Source organism: Anarrhichthys ocellatus, unplaced genomic scaffold, assembly GCF_004355925.1.
Source record: "Anarrhichthys ocellatus isolate YVR2014 unplaced genomic scaffold, GSC_Weel_1.0 scaffold59, whole genome shotgun sequence".
Classification (NCBI taxonomy): domain Eukaryota; kingdom Metazoa; phylum Chordata; class Actinopteri; order Perciformes; family Anarhichadidae; genus Anarrhichthys; species Anarrhichthys ocellatus.
In genome coordinates this window covers 1,607,875-1,630,108 of record NW_022280089.1, presented here as the reverse complement: position 1 = coordinate 1,630,108, position 22,234 = coordinate 1,607,875, and positions in this window count along the sequence as shown.

The following is a 22,234-nucleotide window of genomic DNA, read 5'->3' as shown; positions in this document are numbered from 1 at the left end:
ATTCACAGTAAGGAGAGGGGTAAATGACATGAAAGGACACTTGAGGACAAGCATATCTCCAAATGAAAGCAATTTCTGTCATTTGGCATTTGGGTAACATCGTCATCAGCTATATAGTATGTGCACTCCCACGATTCATCTAACTCCTGCCCATATTTCCATCAGGAACTGATTTCTGTCTCATCTATTATAAGCCTCCAGCTGTGCCAGAATGGGATCACCATGTTTTAACAATCTAATGGCTTTAGCAAATAGCAAACAAGCAGCCTGATCTCAATAATATATGTGAAAGACCTCTTGACAGCACATTGCGTTGTGGTGGCAGTTTATTCGTCAAAATTACGTGCCACCATCACAAAAACAATTCCAATGGAAAGTCAATTGGGATCGTTTGTCACAGGTTCAACAAAAATATGTTTTAATCAAAGTCTGCATTTTGAGGAAGTTAAGATGGGTGGATAGGTCAAACACGGGACTTTCACCCAGGAGACTGATATTAGTCCTCTTTAAAATCTTCAAAAATCTTGTACATGGTCCCTAGAGGATCAATCCTACAGACTCTGGTGATTGATGTGGTGATGACTGACTGACCTTTCCTCTGGTGAAGTACCGAAGCTGCATCAGAAAACAACTGTCCAGACAGAGCAGAGTATTTTAATTACAAGCTGAACACAACACACCCACAGAGCTACAGGTTTATAAGAGGCCAGCCACATTAGCCCAGTTTCATGGCAGGTCGTGAACTAGTCATGAAATGCAATCTGTTGGTTCTGGCTACAGAGACACAAATTGTCAGGTTATTTTTGTGTCACTCAGCACAAAAACAATTCTAATGAAAAGTCAATTAGGATCCTTTTTCGTGGTGGACCCAAAGTAAATGCATCCACACGACTATGTAACAGTCAGACCTGGTGACCTGGGAATAAATAATGAGAAACACCATTTATGATGGGCAGGTGGATTGGTCCAACAGACGCAGGATTTTCAAGCCAAGCGACATGAAAAGAAATGCACAATTTGTGTCACTCAGCAGGAAAGCAATAGATTGCATTTCCTGACTATTTCAAATGTTTAAAAGAGACACACAAACTGTTAACACTAGCAGCTGTAAATACCTTAGTTTACTGACTAAGACACAGACTATGTTGATGGATATGACTGTACAGTTTAATTGAAAATTGTGTGTGAGGTTTGTTCTTTACTGGATATATATTGAGCATTTATTTACCCTTGTCATTTTGAGCAGAGAAGGAGATTATTCAAGGTGAACATCAATAAAAGAGTTCCATTCACTACCAACATGAATGAGCCTTAAGATGATCAGGATTCCCTTCAAGTACACAGCTTCAACAACAAGGAGACTGCTTGCTTTTCTAGCAGACACACTCTACTTCCTTTACTTCATCTGTATTGTTCTCCTGTCCAGGCAATTTGAATTCATGATGCAATTTTGCTTCATGGAAATAATCTACTCTGGTCCACTCGTGTCATCTTTTATGCCATGCTAATGAGGAATTGTGCTCAAAAATACAGATTCACCTGGATAAACTGAGATTGGATGCATGCAAATGAAAATGCTGGTCCCAAATGATTCTGACCTTTACCTGTGTGAGATGAAATCCTGCTGGGTGATATCTTACTTGAACTTCAATTTAACGTACAAGTACCAGCTGAACATGCGCTTCAGCTACAGCAACAAGGCACATCTCTGAATATCTTTTGTTCGCTCTCAGTAGGTGCAGAAACAATGGCATGTGTTCATATATCTCTCCTATAATATACGTTGCAGCTATGTATTTTCTTATAGGTCAAAGAGTAAACTTGCATATAGATGATCCCCCTTTTTGGACTAGCTAATGATCACCAAGGTTAAAAGGTTTCTACCGTACAGCATATGTCAGGTTTTAACTGCATAAAGTTAAGAAGCGTCTCTATTTTACCAGAGTGCTCAGGGGGGAAATACGACCGAACTTGAGTAGAAAGACAAATGTTAATCACACACACATAGAGCAGGGCCAACAAGTCATTTATATCTCATCAAGAAGTTTAATAAGAAAAATGATATATGCTGATATGATTAGTGTTTTGCAGATTTAATGAACTTGAGAAGGACTTTGGAGCAACAAATTATGTGTTCTATCTCCAAGCTGATAAACCATATGAAGTAACAGCACATGGTCACAGACGTTACCATTCTCAGCCAGTTAAACAAGATAATTTACTCCTCCATGTTTTCTGCCATGCATGCTCTCTCACCAGAAACAACATTATTGTTTGGGTTTTCAATCACAGAGAGCTAGAGCTGCCTTCAGTTCCTACATGTATGTTTGCAGATATGTATGTTTTCAACTCCATCCATCGGCACCAGCATCAACCCAGCACCCTTTACAGTTGTTGCCATAACCACATAGGCCTCTGCGCTGTAAAGCAATTAAACAGCTTTACCACAATCCCCCAGGGAAAGTTCTGTTCTGGTTGTTGTGACCAAAACCAGAACTGCTAAAGAAAGTAGAACTAGACCAATAAACTGGAGAGGTCAATATATCGTCCATTTATTGCAAACATACTGGTTTTGGTGTTAATGTCAGCCAATTGGTAATAATAATAATAATAATAATAATAATAAATGAATGAATTTCAGTGGTCCATGTAAAGACTGTTTGTTTATGTTAGGTGTTTATATTTAAAATAAATAATATCTGCTGACATATTGTTACCAGATTTTTTTTTTTAAATACCAGTTATCAGTTATCAAAAAATCCAGTAGAGGTTGGGCAATAACTTGTTTGCAATCACGTGACTATTATGACGCGCAGAATTCAGATGGAGGACAGGAAGTGAAGAACCGATTTACTGCGTGAATTGGAAATGGAGCAAAGTGAATTCATAGAAGGGTTGGTTGAATCTGCACGCAGCAGGTATCGCCAGAATATAGTGTAGCCCACCTACTCAATTCAAATTTAGTTCAGGATCTTGAGATTATACTCCTGTTGCATGGGAGGTGAATTGGAGAGGGTCTACGAAAATATAGAATGTGCCTACAATATCAATTTAAACGAATATACTCTGTCTAATGTGCAGAGAGGCCTGGTTAGCTTAATACAGCTATACTGTCCTATGAGTTCAAACTCCCATGCATTCCTATGTAGCCCTGACATACATTACTTCCACAAATGGATATTTAACAGTCAACATTTATTTTAACATCAACATTGTGACCCACAGAAACATACAATATAACACAATAATAATACCAAGGATGTGATAGTCCGTGTGACAGTACGTTGCCGCGCTTGTTGGAGCTCAGTTGAAATCCTGAAGGAACAGTTGTGGTGTAGCTACTCACTGTTCCTCGGTTACTCAAACTTGATTTCTTAACCTTGCAAACAGGCTAGTGCTTTGAAATCCTCTTCTGCTCCGTCAGTTGAAGTCACGAGCAGAAAACTACCATGAAAAGCAGCACACTTAATTCCTCTTCAGAGCCGCAACGTTACTCCACGAACATCCGCGTTGAGCCCTTAGCACGACTGTCCTGTCCGCCTTCTCGTCTTCCCGAAAAGAAAACCTCACTACAGTTAGAGCTTCCTGTTAAACACTTCTATACTATCTTTTCAGTTCTCTACTATGTATTCACATTGTCCAGTGTCCGTGTTTCTGACGTTAACAACAACAGTGCACCATGTCATTCCTCTCTGCTCACTCTTTGTTTTCTTCGCGCGTCCCGGTCCTTAGTCCCGCCCCCTTGAGAACCCGGTAGGTTACCCCAGAGTCTCATCAGATTCTTCTGATTGGCTGGCAACATATTTGACACCTGACCAACGAATACTATAAGGACAGGAGAGGTTCAAGGGCAACTCGAACTGTTGGACACATAAGTACTTTTCCAAACTATGAACACAAATGCAAAAGTACTGTTTTATAGACATTTAAAAAAAAAACATGTAAACAAATTAGCAGGGCGCTACAATAGAAACACATATTGGATGTTATCCCTACAAAATGCCACAACTTGACTGATTTGCCTGGTGTGGAGGCGATCCACATTACCTCGTCCTCCAGACCTACTACACGGCTTCACAGTTTTAGCTAGCTATAGCCTGGCAGCTAACTAGCTAGCTAGCTTTCGCTGTAAAACACTAGCTGCAGAAAAAACAACCAACAGGTGACAATAGTTATTTACAGAGAAACCTTTTGAGACTTTATAATAAGAATATTTAAAAACACCATGCACTCTTCATGAGACAGCTTTCAAATACACTGAGAAGCCACCAATTAAAAAGACAAAAGAAGATGTTTTGGGGTCACATATCTTGTCTGCATGCGTTAGTTCCATGTTGTTGACTTTGTAGTTGCTGTGGCTGTTGACTTTCTCTCAGAAACTTTGATTGACTTTCATCGTCCCTGACCCGTGTAATGGTAATTTTTTATGTAGTATATATTTCTACTTACTTAGTATATACAGTATTTCTACTCAGTATATCGTATTCATGCGTAAGTAATTTTGCTCTGAACGTTGTTGAACTTCACGGTGTCTCTGTTGTGCAGAAGAAGAGTCTCTCTTGCCTGTTCACAAAGATAACTAACTGTGTTGTATGAGAATGTTCCACCACCAAGGCCGCTTGTTTTGGTTGCTGACCGTTTGTTTTTGAATGTTGTTCCTATCAGTCTCAGACCAAAAGTCTGAGACTGAAATGTCTGTAACATTGGCCATCGGCCCCCACCTTTGCTCATTCTGTATAAAGAAAGCTTGTTCACTTTTTTCGAGGTTCTTCCTCACTGAGACTGTACGCATTCTGTTGTTATGATTGAACCTTCTCTGTGCAGAGAATAAATACTTAAATGTCATAGTCTGACAGAGAAAAGCTAATTTTTGTTCTCTTTGAAATTCCCAAATGATGAATCAGCATTATGAATAGATTTTTCACCTAGTGATTCAAGGCAACCTGCTGAGCCTAACGTACCATGGTCAACAGTCCCCGCAGTCTGCCCACCACACTCCCTCCTGAGATTGGCAAATTGCCTTGCATAGCATTACACAGGAGATTTCTGAGAAATAGTCTCCTATTTCCTTCTCTTTGTAAATCAGGGGCTTGATACAAACACAAGTACACAGTAATCCCTTAAAAGAGACAAACAAGGTTGAACCAAATGATTCACTGGCTTCTGGGTTGCAGGGAGCCAGGAGACTGAAGAAATCAAATAAAACAAGAAGAGGTGTTGTTTCTCCTCGCTACGTAAAAATGATACGATTATAAGAACCTGCCAACTTAAATTTTTGTTTTAACCAATTGATGAAAACCTGTGATGTTGCTGGTATAAATGGTCAATGCTCTCTAGACTGAACACCTTTGTTTTTTTTCCATGACAACAATCTCTCACTGACTTTAAAACCAACCTTTCACAGGCACTGATAAACAATGTTGTCCTGTCCCACGGTTGTCAGATTGAAAACACTCAAATTAGTCATTTTGGAAGGCAATGGCAAATGACCTATTTAGTTGTTTAGGTTGAGAGACTTGTTAGTATTCTGGCCACAGCTGTAATGCCTGGTAGGATTTGTTCTCGGAAAAATCGAACGCCAAACACAAAGTGTTTTTTTAATGTTTCCTGTGGGAGAAACCTTGGTTTGTGTGGAACATATAGGGAAAAAGTTAGAGAGAGCACAACTGCTGTCACCTTGGCTGAGCAGACAAAGAATTGAACACCATACAAGAGACAACAATAAATACAGATTTATGAAGTACAAAAGGGACCACATCTGTGCCAAATGTAAACACCCCCCAAAGATTTACAAAGAGCTCTCAAAGATTAGAAGGCAACATGGCTTCTTGTGTATTTTTCCCAAGCTTCTCTCAGTCCATTTTAAATGTGTTCATTATTACTGTATATTGGGCTCCATGTGTCTCAATAATTAAATTGTCCTTTCAACAAAATTGAGCAGATGTATTTTCAGTGGTATGTATCCACATACTTTATGTGAATATGTTAATAAATCCCATTCATAAAAGAGAGAAACACTCATGAAACTACAATGGCATCACTGTCTCACAGGCCAGTGGGCTCACAGCAGACATGATTAAAGGAATGAGTTTTTAGGGTTCATGATGTACAGTACTTTACCATGAAAGAGGCATTGAACGTTTTTGCAAACCTCGGATATGTTCAATGTTGACGTTTTTGCATTCATTCAGAGCAAACAAACATTATTGAAACTTACGTGATTTAACAGAATATGGAAGGGGTGGCGAACATGTAAAACCAATTCAGGACTTTCTCCCAGTAGACCGCTGTACGTGTAAAACTAAAAGTATATATTGATTTTACGCTTATTAAGGACATCCTCTAAGGGCATTTGGTTTTCATTTATACTACTTACATTGTTACTATTACTATTACATTACTATTTTAACAAAAACTACAATCTTTTTCAAACCTTAACCAAGTAGTTTTCTTGCCTAAACCTAACCAGTCGTTTCATAACATTAAGTGTGATACAAGGCTGATATGAAATATATTTATGAAAGGTAATTTTGGTTCAGGAACATCGATAGTCAATTTATCCCCTGGTTTGCCGAAAAGTGTAATGGTAACATTTTTTCTGGTGACTTGTGTTGAGGATTCAACACATTCATATGCACAAGGCACAACAATCAATGACATCGACTTCATAAAAGCCTCTGTCAGCTGCTGTGGATTTACAAAGACCACACAAAAGCAAACACAGTCATTAAGCTGTCTGGCAAATTAATATGTGCAATCATCCTGGCTTACATTGTGTTTGTCTATCGTGATATGCCACTAAACACAATATTTACACGGAAAAACTGATTGTACAGCCCCGCACGGTGTCTCACATGTGCAGGATTTTCAGTGAGAGGGTTGAGGACAGCAATCCCTTTGTCCCTCTAACGTTTGAGTAGGCAGTCATCTTGGATGCAAATTAAAATATTTGAAAAGAGGAACAGCCTGGAAATGACAATGCCAAGTGATCCTGCCTTCTATAATATTCACATTCGGAATGGAACTGCCTTCACGCGGCTGGAGATATTGGCAAAGAAAAATGAGCACATTCTTTTGTTAAAAAAAGCACTAAAGTTCTGTAAATCATGCCTATAGACTATTACGTTCTGTAAATCATGCCTATAGACTATTGATTGAGATTAATGCCCAGGCTCATGGGAATGAGTTCTAAAACAATAAGCCATTCCATTGGCTAATTGATCATTTGAAAAATCTATAGCAATCCTTTCCACATGCAAGAATTAATGTCTCTGTGGTCCATAATTCATTAACTGCATGGCATACTCATTGGCCTTTTTTCAACCTAAAATGCAAAACGAGAAAAAATCTGCTGCTGACTTGTTACATAAAGTCAGCATTCCCTGATGTCTCACAAGGCCATTCTGCATTTCCAACTTTCCTTGTCGTTTCCTTGTTGTTGTCTTTCAATGTCCACTTTTTAAAATTTACGTCCGTAAATGGACAAACTTACTTATTTTAAGCAAAACCATGATCTTTACCAAATCGTATCAGGTACTTTTGTTGCATTTTTGTTTTGCTTTGTTTCAATTTCCAACATTAACAACGTGTTTAAAGCGGCTCCATTAAGAAAATACATTTCCTTCCAAACGTAAGACAATGCAGTAATGGAAATGTAATATTGTAGGAGACCTGGTTGGTGAGGGACAATGATGTCAGTGTAAAAGGTTAACCAATTGTGCACCATGTCTGGTGTATTTCAAAAAGTAATGAAGTGTTGTTATGAATTGCAGGATTCTTCTTGATTAAACTCGACACAAAATACTTGCCATGTCCCTGCAAACCTTATGTCCCTATAATTAAAGTATGATGATGGTGTGCATAATTTGAATTAGTGTCACAGTGGAGGGAACCTATAATCACGTCTAGTCAATGGTCGTGTACAAACCATTTTGTCGTGGACTTGGATGACCTCTCTAGTGTCTCTAGCAGTTCAGGCAAATTGAATCGCCTCGGCTTCTTGTTCTCAATGCAGCAAACAACTTTCAAATGTGTGGCACGTTCTTAAAGGTGCTGGAAAACATGCTGCTGACCCAGCAAGTGATGTGCTGTCATTAAACATTTGAAAAAAAAAACTGATGTCAGATCTCATGTGATGATGATAAGCCCAGTTCCAAAGTTGAAAGATTTGTCTGTACCTTCAATTGCAGCAGAGTCAAGGATAGCCAGGCTGCATGAGGATTGAGAGAGTGGATCTAAGTGGCCTCATTTCGCAGGAGGGAAGCTGGGCTTTCACAGACTTCTGCAGGGCAACAACATCGGTATATCCAGGATGTCCACACACCCTGCAGGCACTAAGAGCTTTTGAAAATCTGCAAGCACACAACACATTTTAATCATCAGAGGGACACAAAATGCTACATATCGATAGTCACATAACCAGCTGTCAGAGGTTGGATTAGTAAGAATATCAATTGTAATTCCAATGCATCTTGCTGGGTTGATGAATATCTTAGGTTTCTGATGGAGGGGGCTGTTGGATTTTGCTATTTTAGCGTTGTTGCTGTCATGTTGGCGTGTGTGTTTGTGTGGACAAGAAGGCTCTGTCAGTCTCCCTCTGAGCCTGACGTGAAGGACTGAGCAGCAGATGAAAACTAGTCTTGCCAATAGTTCTTGACAACAACACCACCAGACTGCAGCACATTGCTGGTACTTGATGTAGCGCCCCAGCAACTGACATCCAAACTGATTTGCTGGCTCGAGTCTGAGGAGCTGAATTGCAAATCGACTGAACTCCAGCAATCCTTTTACAAGAAGGACAACTTCTAGGCCAAGTTGACCAGAATGGCTGAGAGAGCAGAAGAGGAATCTAACTTTCAAAATTAGTCATTTGCCCTTTCGAGATTGTTTTGCGTATTATTGAAAAGAATTGTATGTTCATGTATGTTTTTATACTGTGCATATCAAACAATGCAGCTTTAATTAAGCCTGCCACTTTCACACCCTAAGCTCTTTGTACCCTCAGTCTTATGATCCCTCAGGCTACATCCACACGGCCGCTTCAGCATCGTTTTCGAAATGATCTCCATCCATACTAACACGCCTAAGAACGAATATCACGTGACTCTTCACGTACATTGGGAATGCGGGCGGGTGCCGGTGTAAACAGGAAGTAGATTGGTTGCTTAAGTAAAAAAAATACGACAGAGTAATAAAGTAGTCTTTAATAGTGAAAGGTCACGCTTGATACAGTTTTGTTGTTGTCTGTTCTCACTCGTAGCTCTGCTGGTGTCTGAAGTCTCTATAGTACTGGACAGCAATCAATGTTTTGTTCCTTTATAGTTTATGTGTGTGGACTTCACAATAGTTGTGCAGAACTAAATAAGCATTAATAAGAAAAGGGAAGTCCTCCGTTTTGTCTCCGTCTTCCCCTCAAAGCCGCTAACCGTGACTTCAGACGTCCGCTCCATAGGGCTGATAACGCCGCTGGTCACGCCGCTCGCTAATCGCTCCAATAACAGCTGCTTCCTCTGCAAAAATGCAGAATTTAACTGGACAACAGCTGCTAGTACAGACAACAAGGTCAGCATTACCTGTAATCAGTTAAATGTTAAATTAACCTGGTAGTCGGTCAATAATCAAGGCTGCTGTTTGTGATTCTCCGGGAACGGCTCACGTGATACGTTTTCAAACGTATCCGTCCTCGGGAGCGTTTTCAAACGTATCCATTTTTCGGTGCTCGAAAACTCTGGCGTAGTGTGGACGCTCAGTGTAAACATAGCAAAACATATGCGTTTTCAAATGGAAACATAGTAGTGTAGACATGGCCTCAGATTAGTGCCAATGTTACTTCTCATGCTTAGACCTAACCAACCCAACCAATAAAAGCAACGAGTACTAGCCAAACTGTCCGTCTATTACAGAGTTTAACATCAAAAATGCTGAGGGAATGTTGGGCTAATGAAATATAAGATTGAGGGAACATTGACCTGAGCAAACATAAGGCTGAGGGAACATCGAAATCATGGAACATTGGCCTAAGGCAGGGGTCCCCAACTGGCGGACCACGGTCCGGATCCGGACCCAGAACCTAAAATCGATAGTTTGGAATCATACATATTAGTCAGCAAGTTTGTACTTTAACCAGCGCATCTTATTCAGCCGTTACGGCACTTGTTCAGCTGCGCGGGACACACCGACCAATGTGTTGTAAATCACATCACGTGATGCAGCTCAGCCAATCAAATGAGTATTCTGACAAGTTTCCTGACTTGAGCGAGGTTTACACACACCGTGACACACGGGGGAGAGACGAGGAAATAGAAACAAGAGCAGGAAAATTGTGCTAATCAGAGAAGTTATCTCACATGACGTTCTCCAAAAAGAGAAACGTGTTCAGAGAGAATAGAATTTATAAGCATGAATGAACAGACTCTTCTATGTTAATTCTTCCCACAGGCAGTTAAAACCAGCATGTCTCATATGTTCAGAAACCGTAACTATTGATAAAAGCGGCAAATGAAGAGCAATACAAGACAAAGCACAACTCTTTTGAACAAACGTACCCACTCACATCTGAAATGAAGACACAGAAAATAAACCTAAGAGCCCAAAATGATCAGAATCCTAACACATGAATTCACTGTCCAATGATGTTAACAGAGGGAATACAGCTGATAAGTGTTAATAACCACAGATAAAGTCCATGCTCACACATTTATCTTTTTAGATGAGAGAAATATAATATTGTGGCTTTTATATTGACATCACTTCACACCTGAATTCACTGCATTTAAAGCTGCAGGACAATTCAGTGAAATTAATTTTAATAAAATGAAGTACTTTATTTTATTAAGATGCACATTGTAGAAAAGCTTTGTGTTATATCAGTTCTTTAATCCAGCTCTTATGGTACTTGAAATGAGAAGAACATTTATTTATGTAATTCTATGTATTATTTATAATCCATCCAGTTAAATTTGAAAACTAAGAATAATAATTTGTTAAAATATAATTGATGTGTACTTTCTTTATTTGATTTTACAGTTGTTGACTACACAGAGACGTTACTACTACCAGACTTCTTGAATATATATATATATATATATATATATATGGCACTAAGTAGCGCGAGTTAGATATTATTGTAATGTTTCGGACCTTTGCCCGAGGAGATTTTCTCAATCTGGGCCTTTTGGAATTTTAGTTGAAGACCCCTGGTCTAAGGGAACAAAGGATTGAGGGAACATTCCTTATGGGGCTGAGAGAACATGGAGCTAAGGGAAAATAGGGATGAGGGTATATGGAGTTGAGGGAACATGGGACTAAGGGAACATACGATTGAGGTAACATGGGGCTGAGGGAACACAGGACTGAGGTGACATGGGGCTGAAGGAACATAGGGCAGAGTGAGCATAGGGTTGAGGGACCATGGTGCTGATGGGGAACACAGGGCTGACCCCATCGTAAGGGGTCTATTAAAGCAATAAAGAAAATGACAGTTTTATATATTACACGTATGACAGTTATAAATCTGTTTTCCTTTTGCACATGATCTGCTATCTTTATTTATTAATACACAGTATACTAACCATTATTATAAATTACCTTTCTCTTCCTAACCTTATGAATATGGTAATCAAAATCAATTCATCATTTTAGGTTCTATCCTTTTTCTACTTTCATATTACCTCATGATGCATGTAATTTAATCTTGAATATTTTGTTGGTTCATTTTCATATTTCTTCATTACAAACTCGCAGGTCCTTTGAAATCGCCCTAGTGGTAGACTGCAAACGTTATTCAGGGTTTTTAATCACTTGTATAAATCTGCCTGCTCGGCTCTTCAGCGTGGCTTTAATCGAATGTAATTTAGCATAAACGAACATCACGCACCACACAGAGCAGGGGGCCTCTCAAAACATATTTTGACGTTAATCTTCAGTCCTTTGTAACATTTTAAATTGTATGATAAATATTTCAAATATGTCTTGACTGCCCTTGGCCTGTGTAGCTTCATTATATTCTTTCTTTATTGTGTACCTTATTCAGCATTTTACTTCTCTGGATTGTGTCTCAGAATAATTTATATCATGGGACTCTACCACCGTTAGATCTGACCTTACATTGTGAGTGACAGCATCACTCCATCTGCATTTAAATACCAGTGGCCACCAGTTCGGCCACACACACCCAAACACACACACACACACACACTATTACGTGTACCATATTTTCTATTGGTTTGCTGTGACATTGCTATTAAGATTATTGGTTTTCTACTGATCCAAACTAGATGAGACAAATTTAATCTATTTACTTTACAATTTCTACAACCAGCTGTTATCCAGCTGTCTGTCCTGTCAAGAGAGGAACTGAGCACAAAGTGCACACAGTTGGCAACAGGTTATTTTGGAAACCACCAATGTGAGCATCAAAGTTGCTCAAATAGTAGATTTTGTTTTTTTTGTGTGTCATAACTCTCCACAGCTAATCTCTGAACTCCAGAACACAACCTTGTGCCTGTAACTGCATCACACTACAGTCAGTATTACAGGTATTGCACTTTCTGTCATGCATTAAATAAATAGTTTGAAATGTTTTTAAGCTTATTTTCTTTCTTGCAGAGATTAGAAGATTAATGCACTCTCATTAGTATTCATTATTATTTTGCTCTTTGTTTTTGTTAGTATTAGTACTTCCATTTCTCTGGCAGCGAGAGCATTATACTACAAAAGTTGGGAGAAGGTGGGAGCTTTTGCCAGTGTCTCAGAAATTGAGGCTGTGTTCATTTCGTTGAAGCAGTTTGTATCAGTGCAGTCCCTTTTCCTTAAGTACTCAATTTGATATTTGTGAGCAAGTAAAGAATCTGTCTGTCGTCCATCACAAGTGCAACCTTCAGTTGGTGGAAAGCAAACACTAGTTAAATCATTCTGGACATTTATAATCCAACAATGACTTATGATGTGCTCCAGACAACTTCAGAGCTTGAACATTTCTGACCTCCTACTAGAAAAAGGACAACGGAACGCCGCTTAAAGTCAGAGTTCCTACTTGTGAACTTAAAGTAAATCCATGTACCCGGACTTCACAAAGGCACAGTTGTCAAAGACAGCACAACACAACGATTGAAGCGCACATTGTAAATGGTAAACAATGAACTAAAAGGCAACGTTAAGTATATTTGACTGTATTTAATTCAAAATAATACATATTGTCATATAATAAATTGATGTGACAATATGTCGCCATGTCATTAGGTAGCTGGTTACGGTAAACAATCTCTGAATGTCAGCCATGGTTTATGTTTACCTTTGGCGTTGTGCACCACGAACGCTTATAGGTTGGAAATTGGGAAATTAAACTGGGAAAACGACCCAATCTGTTTTGTCTGGACGGCAGCATTACACTTGGACAGAGCCCCATTACTCTGGGAGTGCATTCTCTTCATATTTTTTTTTTCTCAGTGAACACATCCATGATTTACAAAAAGAACAAGAAAAAGGTGACACAGAGGAGACAGAACGGTGTTCTGATGCGGTGATTCTGACAGTGCAAGTGAAAAACAGCACAGGACGAGCCAGATGTGGATGTTCATCTAATTAAACAGAAGCTGTACTTGAGAAAGTACCACATGGTGTCACTTTGATGTTTCAGTCAGGAGAGACACCAAGCCTGCCTTTTGCTGTTCGAAGCCACTCGATGAATAGCTGGATTGACTAGAGGCCAAGGGCATGTTATCAGTAGAACAAGAGAACGACAGAGGCATACATGACAGAGGCAATAAGCATCACCTTGCCAACGTATACAAGCATGCTTAATTCCACAAATGCCTGATATGGAAGACGTGCCATGCAATGAATATGTACAGCAAAAACACCAAAGATTGCACTCTGCAGGGTTTGAGGTATTCTACCTTCCTTGTTGGCAGGAACAGACTTAATCCCTCAGGCCTTGAATAACGTCACCTAATCAGTAAAAGTCTGTGAACAGATGCACAAACTGGATGAGCTTCTCAGTTATTTGAGACATGTAGTGTTCAGGAGGTAAAATGCAGGTTCACCTTGAGCACCTAGATATAGTGAAACCTGTTATGTGGCAGATAAATTCTCCTTTAAAAAGGCAGCCGTTTGACGTCAGTCATGGTTAAACCGTGAGTCACATCGATTCTTTTAAATAAAAAATAAAAAACAACGATACCATTACCGCCACCTTCAAAACTGTACTTAACATTCCAAAGTGCTCTTTAAAATCATTCACAGGCTCAACATGCAGCATCACTGTAGCCTTTGATGGCTAATCATCCCATTGATGTACTGAGATATAGAATACAAGGACATCAATCAAAGCACATCAATACATAGAGAGCAGCTGTCTGTCCACCACACACACACACACACACACACAGCTGCATGAATCCTCTAGCTGTGATGCATTTGGACTGTTGACAGATGAAATAGATGCAGATGGGCCCACACTGCACATTTATATCAGTCGTCCCTTCTCTCTCTCTCCCTCCTTTCATTTATCTCTCTCTCTTAAGTAAATCATCAGTCAACATGGAGCTTTCACTCAGCCACATCAGGTGGCACGATATCTATTGTATTGAGGCGACTTGTAACTAGCACCACATGTGCCCCCCCCCCCCCCCCGGTCAGAAGCAACCAAACGGATTTAAACCACAACAGTGGAACCTGGTGTGCCAGTAAAATCTGCACCATATCACCTGCTCCCGCAAGAGAAAAGGATCCGGTCAGAGAGCTTTTCATGCGAGCCTCCCTCTTAAATGGTAGGTGAGGAAAAAAGCACCACAACAGGAAATGAAAATCCAAATTGGTAAATGCCTTATCTTTTAGCGCGAAGGGGGGTAAAAAATAAAAAATAGCAATCCCCCCAGGCGTTCTTATTCTTGTAGTAATTTTCAGTCACAAAAAATACAACACTCATTTTCAGCACAACAAAACCCATGAAGCGAAATCTAGCAGGCAGCATGTGTTATGTAGACAATGTGCCAATGGGGTTGGCCATTGCGTGTTGGAAACACTGAAACAAAAGCAATGTCAGGGGAATTCTACAAATTGAGAATCGGGGAAACAACAAAGTTTGCTTCAATGAGAATAAATATTTATTAGCAACGCCAAGCTGTTTCAAGGTGAAGGCCTTCATCAGGGTTTCTGAAACGATTAATTGAAAATGCAGATATTTGTTCATGAGACTGAATACAACATCAGAGACAGCTGAAATAAGAGCCATGCAGAAACATCATGCAATGCGTCACATACTCTTCCCAGAGTGGGAAGTACTTTATTTAGCCAACGTTTGACCTCATAGTAAAAACGTGGAGGACCAAAGTGCAGAGACTCAGAGCCGTTTTAGGTAATAAAACTACTTAAGGTTAGAATAAAGATAATGGTTTATGTTAAGATAATAATGCAGTGATGTAATAACAGTGACAACGTAACTACCGGAAATACAAACAAACTTCCCTTAGTAGACTTTCCAGGAAACATAACGTGATGTAACAAACGTAAAATCAATGTTAACTTTTAGTGACACGCACATGTCCTTATCTAACAAAATGTCAAATTAATAAATGTATCGTTTTTGACTTTGGCTATGCTCCCATTAATAATTCATTCTGTCAGCTTCCTACTGATCGGAAGTCTGCCAATGGCCTTGAAGTGGAAGGAGAAAGGTGAATAAAATATTTGTTTTATTTATAACACAGGAAATCAGGGATTGCTTTGGATTTAGTAAATGACACACACACACGCACACACACACACACACACACACACACACACACACACACACACACACACACACACATATTCCTGTGTTTTAGCAGGTTTACTGTGAAATGCGAGTTCTCTGATAAATTGGTTTTGCTCTTTCCCACTGATACCACTGGACAACACCACTAATTGAATTTGCCACTACAAGGCAGAGGACAAACTGTTTCCAACTGTTCCACTCATGCAAATGAGTTTGGATCTTTGGAAATCGTCCGACGTCAGACTGAATGGACCCGACACATTCTCAGGCTCCTGAAGAGCTGCATAACCATGTACCTGATTCAGCATGAGCAGTTACACCAGCAACATGGACTCATTTAGGGAAATGAACCGTGGTGTTTTCTGTTGCGTCTCTTACAGAGTTTGAAGCCTGGTGCAGTCTCATTCTTTATGTGAGATATATTAGACACCGCCTTGCACTACAAATCTGTCTCAAGGTCCATCATCCTACCCCAAACTGGATATTTGGGATTTTATAACAGCTTTCCCCTAAAGGCATTTCCTTGCGTTTTTTGATCTTTCAAGACCAAACTTAGTACATCGCCTTAGGAGACTACACACACCATTTACTGACACACTAGTAAAGGCAGTTAAGGAAGAGGTGGTGGTGGAGAACGGGGATGTTTACTGCTTGATTGCAATTACTACAGACTGACACAAGGGACTAAGCAGTGTATGTGGTGGATGAAATGTGAATTATTATCATGTATAAGTGTGAGGATCAAATCACTTGTATTGCTGCTGGGTTATGTTTTCCCATCATTTAGTTTGTTCGTTGGCAGGAAATGTCAAGAGCCTAAGAACAGATGTCCAATGAAATCTGGTGGACAGACTGGACCTATTGATTGGATTCTGGTCGTCATCTGGGCGTGGGATTGCTGCCATTTAGAGAATTACCATTTTCTAGCCACCATTATGAAACTAACAGAAGTAGACTTTATTTCAAATCCCAATAATATGCTCGCAGAGTCCAAAAAACGGATGTCACTGAAGGGTTTGAATGTGACAGCAGGTTGAAGAATGGTTTAGTGCTGGCAGCTTTGAGCATCTTTACAGTGTTTGAACTTCAGCTCCATTTTGTACAGATTTATCAAAATCTAAATGTACAAAACCATAAAAATAAACTCATGAAGCAAGATTAGTGTATTATTATCATCACACCACCAGAAGAAGTAGGCCTATAAAAGAAATGATTACAGTTATGTCTGTGTGTTTGCATGTCTCAGCACTTGCTCTCTCTAATGTGATCTCAGTTCTTTTGTCAAACAACCAGCTTATTATTTTGGAGTACGGCGTGTAAATGACTAAATGAATAAATGAGCTGAAATGATCCGGTCACACTCACTCAACACTCTGCAGTGGTGGAGTAGAGAAGAGATCAATCCACCTGTCAGGACATTATCAATGTCAGCAGTTGACAGCACAGACTCAAATACAATGTCAGCCCCCCCTCTTCCTGTGTCACCCCACATCCTTATCTGCTGACAGCTGTTCTTGACTTTGGCACCTGAGGTAAGCAGCTTGCCAGCACGATGAGTCGGCAGTGAAGGGCGGACTGAAGTCGCACTGGAGGTCAGACCTGGCTTTGTGTTCCATAAATGCAGTTTCAATCACATCTTTTATGTTCACGTAAGGAAGAATTCTGCAGTTTTTTCCCCTTTCTTTTTATGTTAGTTATGTTATGTTACTAAAATTGCATCGTTACAATCACTTTGACATGTTCAGTAATTTGAAGAGAAAAGAGAGCTGTCATGTGATTCCATTGTGTAGAAATGGGATTATGTGTATTTGTTTTATAAGAGTTGGAATGAGTAGCCTAGAAAATTGTGTTCGAGTAATAATACTGTTACTTTAAATACATATTACTCAAGTAAAGCTGAAAGTACTTGTATAAAAATGTAAACCACAAATAAATGTGATCTGAGTTCATTGAACACATATCACATTTATCAGCGATTCTTTTGATCATTTGCATGATCAAAAGAATCGCTAAGTGGATCAAATTAGGTTTCAAAATAGTGAAAACATAAGCAGTATTCTCTGCTCTACACACTGGGGCATGTCGACGGAAAGCTCTGTATTTTAAAAGTAATTCTTATGTCAAAGAAACCGCCTCGTGCAGAATCTCGTGTTTTGGATGTTCTCATTATATTATCTGTTGGTGATGTGTAGGTGTTTTTGTTCCGGTATTCTGATACCTACCCGTCCACCTGCTCTCATCCACGGCTCTTTGAAGCTCAGTGCGATACGTTGTCTGGCAAAAACGGGGATGTCGGGGCCACGGAGGTTCACTGTTGGGGCTACAGCTGGTGTCTCTTGGTAAAATCGTGTTAGGGGGTGGTTGCCTACACACCTACACAGTAGTTACTATAGACTACTTACGAATTATAACACACGCACACAAGGCAATTTACAGTATGCTAATAACACTTGAAGCGTGAGGTGAAGACAACAGTATTTGCACTTTTTGTTTTCCTAATGATGATGCCGATTTGACTGATATAGGCCACGCCCATTAGCGACTTTGACATTTTCCCACCATTTGGGATATTTTGGTATACAAATTTGTTTTCCCTTGTTTGGCATGTATTTCATCAAATTGCTACATACCATGTACATACTGTAGTTCATTTTTGGGTATCACACACCATTTGTATGTAATTAGTGTACCAAAGAGTAAGTGCATCAGACCAGGCCTTTAACGGGCCATGTCTCTTCAATCTTTAATTTGATTGCAACCAAATTGGGAATGTTGTTCATATAGTCACATTGCACAGGTTGTTTTTTTAACATCTCATACAATTCTACCTACAAGGGGCACTACAGCAACAACATGCTATTTCTGCAATTTGGTTGACTTATGTAAAATGAAACCTGGTAAACAAATTCCCCATGATCATGTGCATGACATATTCAAGCACTATAGGTAACAATAGATAACTGACGTATATCTTTAATATAATATTCCACTCAAAGTTGAACCTATGTCCCTTGTACTTACTGTGAAAATGCAATATATGTTTTGACAATTTACAGAACTGTGATTATTGTAAACATCCATCACCAGACGCCACAGCAGGAGATGCAGCAATCACACACATTTTCTTCAAGAAATACAATAGTTTATTTTTGTCCTGAGCTGTGTGAAGAGAAATCCATAAAAAAAAAAAATGTTTGAAGGGAAACAGTTCTTGTTTGATGAAAAATGTTTCATAAAATGTGGGTTTTACCCACTTTTGCTTCCAAGACTAATTGAGCCTTGTGCACATATGCTAGTAACAAAGCCCTGCACTATTATATTATCAGCTTCCTGCTTGATGAGCTACACTGAACTACATAAACACAGAATCAGCAAGATAATTCATCTTGTGCATGAAACATCTTCTTCATTTATTCAGCCTCAGATGGTGTCAGATCATTATCTCACTGCTTGCTCTTGCATATGTTTTATGAGGAAGGTTGAGCTTCATAAAGTGCAAGATTTCTAGATATTCTACACAAATGTCTGAGATTTTAAGGAAGAGATCCCTAACAACTTAACAGGAGAGTGAATACACAGAAAGCAATCTTTTAATTAACATGACTGTTGCAGCAATGGTGCTTTTGGTGATAAGAAATGACTAAGTACTGAGCATTGAAAGTGTTAGCCAACATGGCGAAGCAAAGAAAGAAGGGCCACACAATCTGAAAAGAGACAAAGATTAGTCACTCAGAGAAGGGAAGCATGCTTCAAAGAAAACCTGTGAGTCAAATGTAGAGTGAAGATGTATTCCTGCTCTCCATGCTGAGAGGGGTCAATAAGGACTGCTGCAGATTTGGCTCTTTTTTGTCTTTTCTAGTTCCTCTAATTAGCCACAGTCTCTTATTCGATTATATCATTGAGTATACTATAAGCAAAGGCTCCTTAAGTTATTGAAGATCTTGCTAAAAATCTATAATAGAATGTTGAGCTTCTGGTAAATATCTTGTGTACATTTCTCGTCTTAAGAAATATGTCCAATAGGCCTTGTTGAATTGTATTATGTCCCACTATAATCACACCCTTCCCTGACAGGCAGCCATGGCCTTTCAAGGCTCCTCTAATCACTTCAACAGCAACACAAAAACTGCCTGTGTGTGTGTTTTTCTGCTCGGCGTGACCATCACTTCTGATTTAAGGTTCTGTCTCCATTAAGTGGCCTTGTGAGCAAGGAGGTGAGCTACAGTAGATCAATTGTGTCATGAACTGGAGGTCACCTCAGCTGTGCTTACTGGTTTACTATCAGCTCCTGTCTTGCACGCTGTCACAACTTTAAATTCACTTTAAATTCTTTAAGAGTCTGATCCGTGGGCATCTAACCTTGGCTCCTTTACAGCCAGCAATCTAAATGGCAAAACTGGGTATTTAATAAAACCACGACACGGAAGAATTTTGCTGTACTTCATGTTCGCTGCAGTTGCACTCAAAATGATTCAACCCCCATTGAAAATGAGGTGTATTGGCAAAATTGACAAACTTTCAGCTGTTTTCAATAAACAACTCAAACAAGGACCATTTAAATAGCTCAACACAACTAATACTACAAGTGGTTTCTCCAAATTCAACACAAAATGTCACTTTTCATGACGACTGCAGTCCCAAAATGATTCAACCCTTTCATGACAACCATCTTTAGTACTTAGTAGAGCACCCTTTAGCTGTTATGACCTGATGCAAACGTGATGCATAGCCAGACACATGTTCTGACAGCGTTCCTGAGGAATCTTAGCTCATTCCTCATGGGCAATGGCCTCCAGCTCTCCAATATTCTTGGGTTTGCGCGCTGCAACCGCCTTCTTCAAATCTAACCAGAGATTTTCTGTGGATTTTCAAGTCTGTGATGGCCACTCTAGAATCTTCCAGGACCTTTTCAATGTTCAATGTCACTTTGACGGCTGTAGTGCAATGTATAGAACAGTGCGCAATGTAGAACATGCATAACATGTAGAGCTTCTGCATCCCTTGTCAGATGGCAGCAGGGTGTGGCTGGGGTGGCTATTGTCCTTTAATGTCCTTTGTGCAGGCACCAATGCTCAGTATGGGTACCAACGATGTTCTGGGCGGTTTTGATCAGCCGCTACAGCCCTCCGTGTATTTACACAATGGAAAGAAAAACAATTAGTGCACACTTATCTGATGTTTTATCCATTCCCATCAGTTCATTTCTAATGCGGACCTGAGGGAGAAGTTTAGGGCAGATAGAGTTGTCAAACTGTATTTGCTTGGATCCTGGACAGAGCCCACTGCTGCACTGTGAGCTGCATGACTCATGGAAACCCTGTGATGGTATCGGGCCTCAGCATTGTTTGGATGTAACAGAGTCATCGCCGTGAGCCAGGCAGGCTAGAATGACAGCGTAGAGCAACCTGAGGGCACCTTTGATCTTTCATTTCACTCGATCAAATCCTGCTTTTAAGCGTGAGCATTATGCCCATTATGTTGGAAAACACTGAGTGCAAACAGTGGAAGTTGGTGTCCGGCCTGCTGACGTAGCTGAACCCGATGAAGATTGCCAGCAAAATTCTCGATTCCAAAAAGGCAATGCTCCAATCGCAGCAACACCAGCCTTCTCACACTTACTGACTCTGGGAAATTGGCTGCGGCACAGAAGGTTTTACAGACTCTGGCAGAGGAGGCTGGACCTGCTGAATGCCTGATAAGGCTGATTTGAATGAGACTGCATTCCCTTTTGTTTTGATTACAGGAATTATAAATATCATCACTGACCCCACTTGTGATGTGGCCCTAAATTAATATATTGCAGCTATCAAATCAATGCGGGCAGTCTGGTTTCAGCATGACTCAATGATGCCCTCAAGTGGCCAGAGCCAGCCAGCTACAGCACAGACAACAGCAATGGCATCACAAACATCAGACAGCTCTATGTCTGCCTTTATGTTAAGCTCTGAATTAAGTTTATTCTTCAAAATTCACGTTTGAGAATATTCATCACCACCATCTGTCTACCTTTTTTCTAGCTCTGTTCCAGATGGATGATGGAGGATGGGACCTGACATGCAAGACAGACTTCCTTTAGTTTTACAGCGGAGCAGCACAGAAGCCTAACAATTATTATGACATAGAAGAAATCTAGGAGGTTAAAAATGCCTTGACTATAAATTGGCCCGTGGCTTGTGACTACCATACTGAAAAAAATACACGCATCGTTTGTAATTGGACTTCCAAAGGAGGCACTTGTTCATTATAAGTCTCAGATCTACATTGCGCTCCTGCTGTATCACTGGCCCCTATTACCCACTAGGCAACTTGCCGGCCTTTGTGTCTTCGACTACATCAAAATAATTGCACGCTTTCTCTGTGGATAATTCACTGTTGCTGCACAGTAGTCATTCGGGGTTCATTCGGTTGAACAGTCACACATGGTGGCACAGTGTGCTACATATATTTCCTTCCCAGGGCTGATTCTTGTAAGAGAGGCAG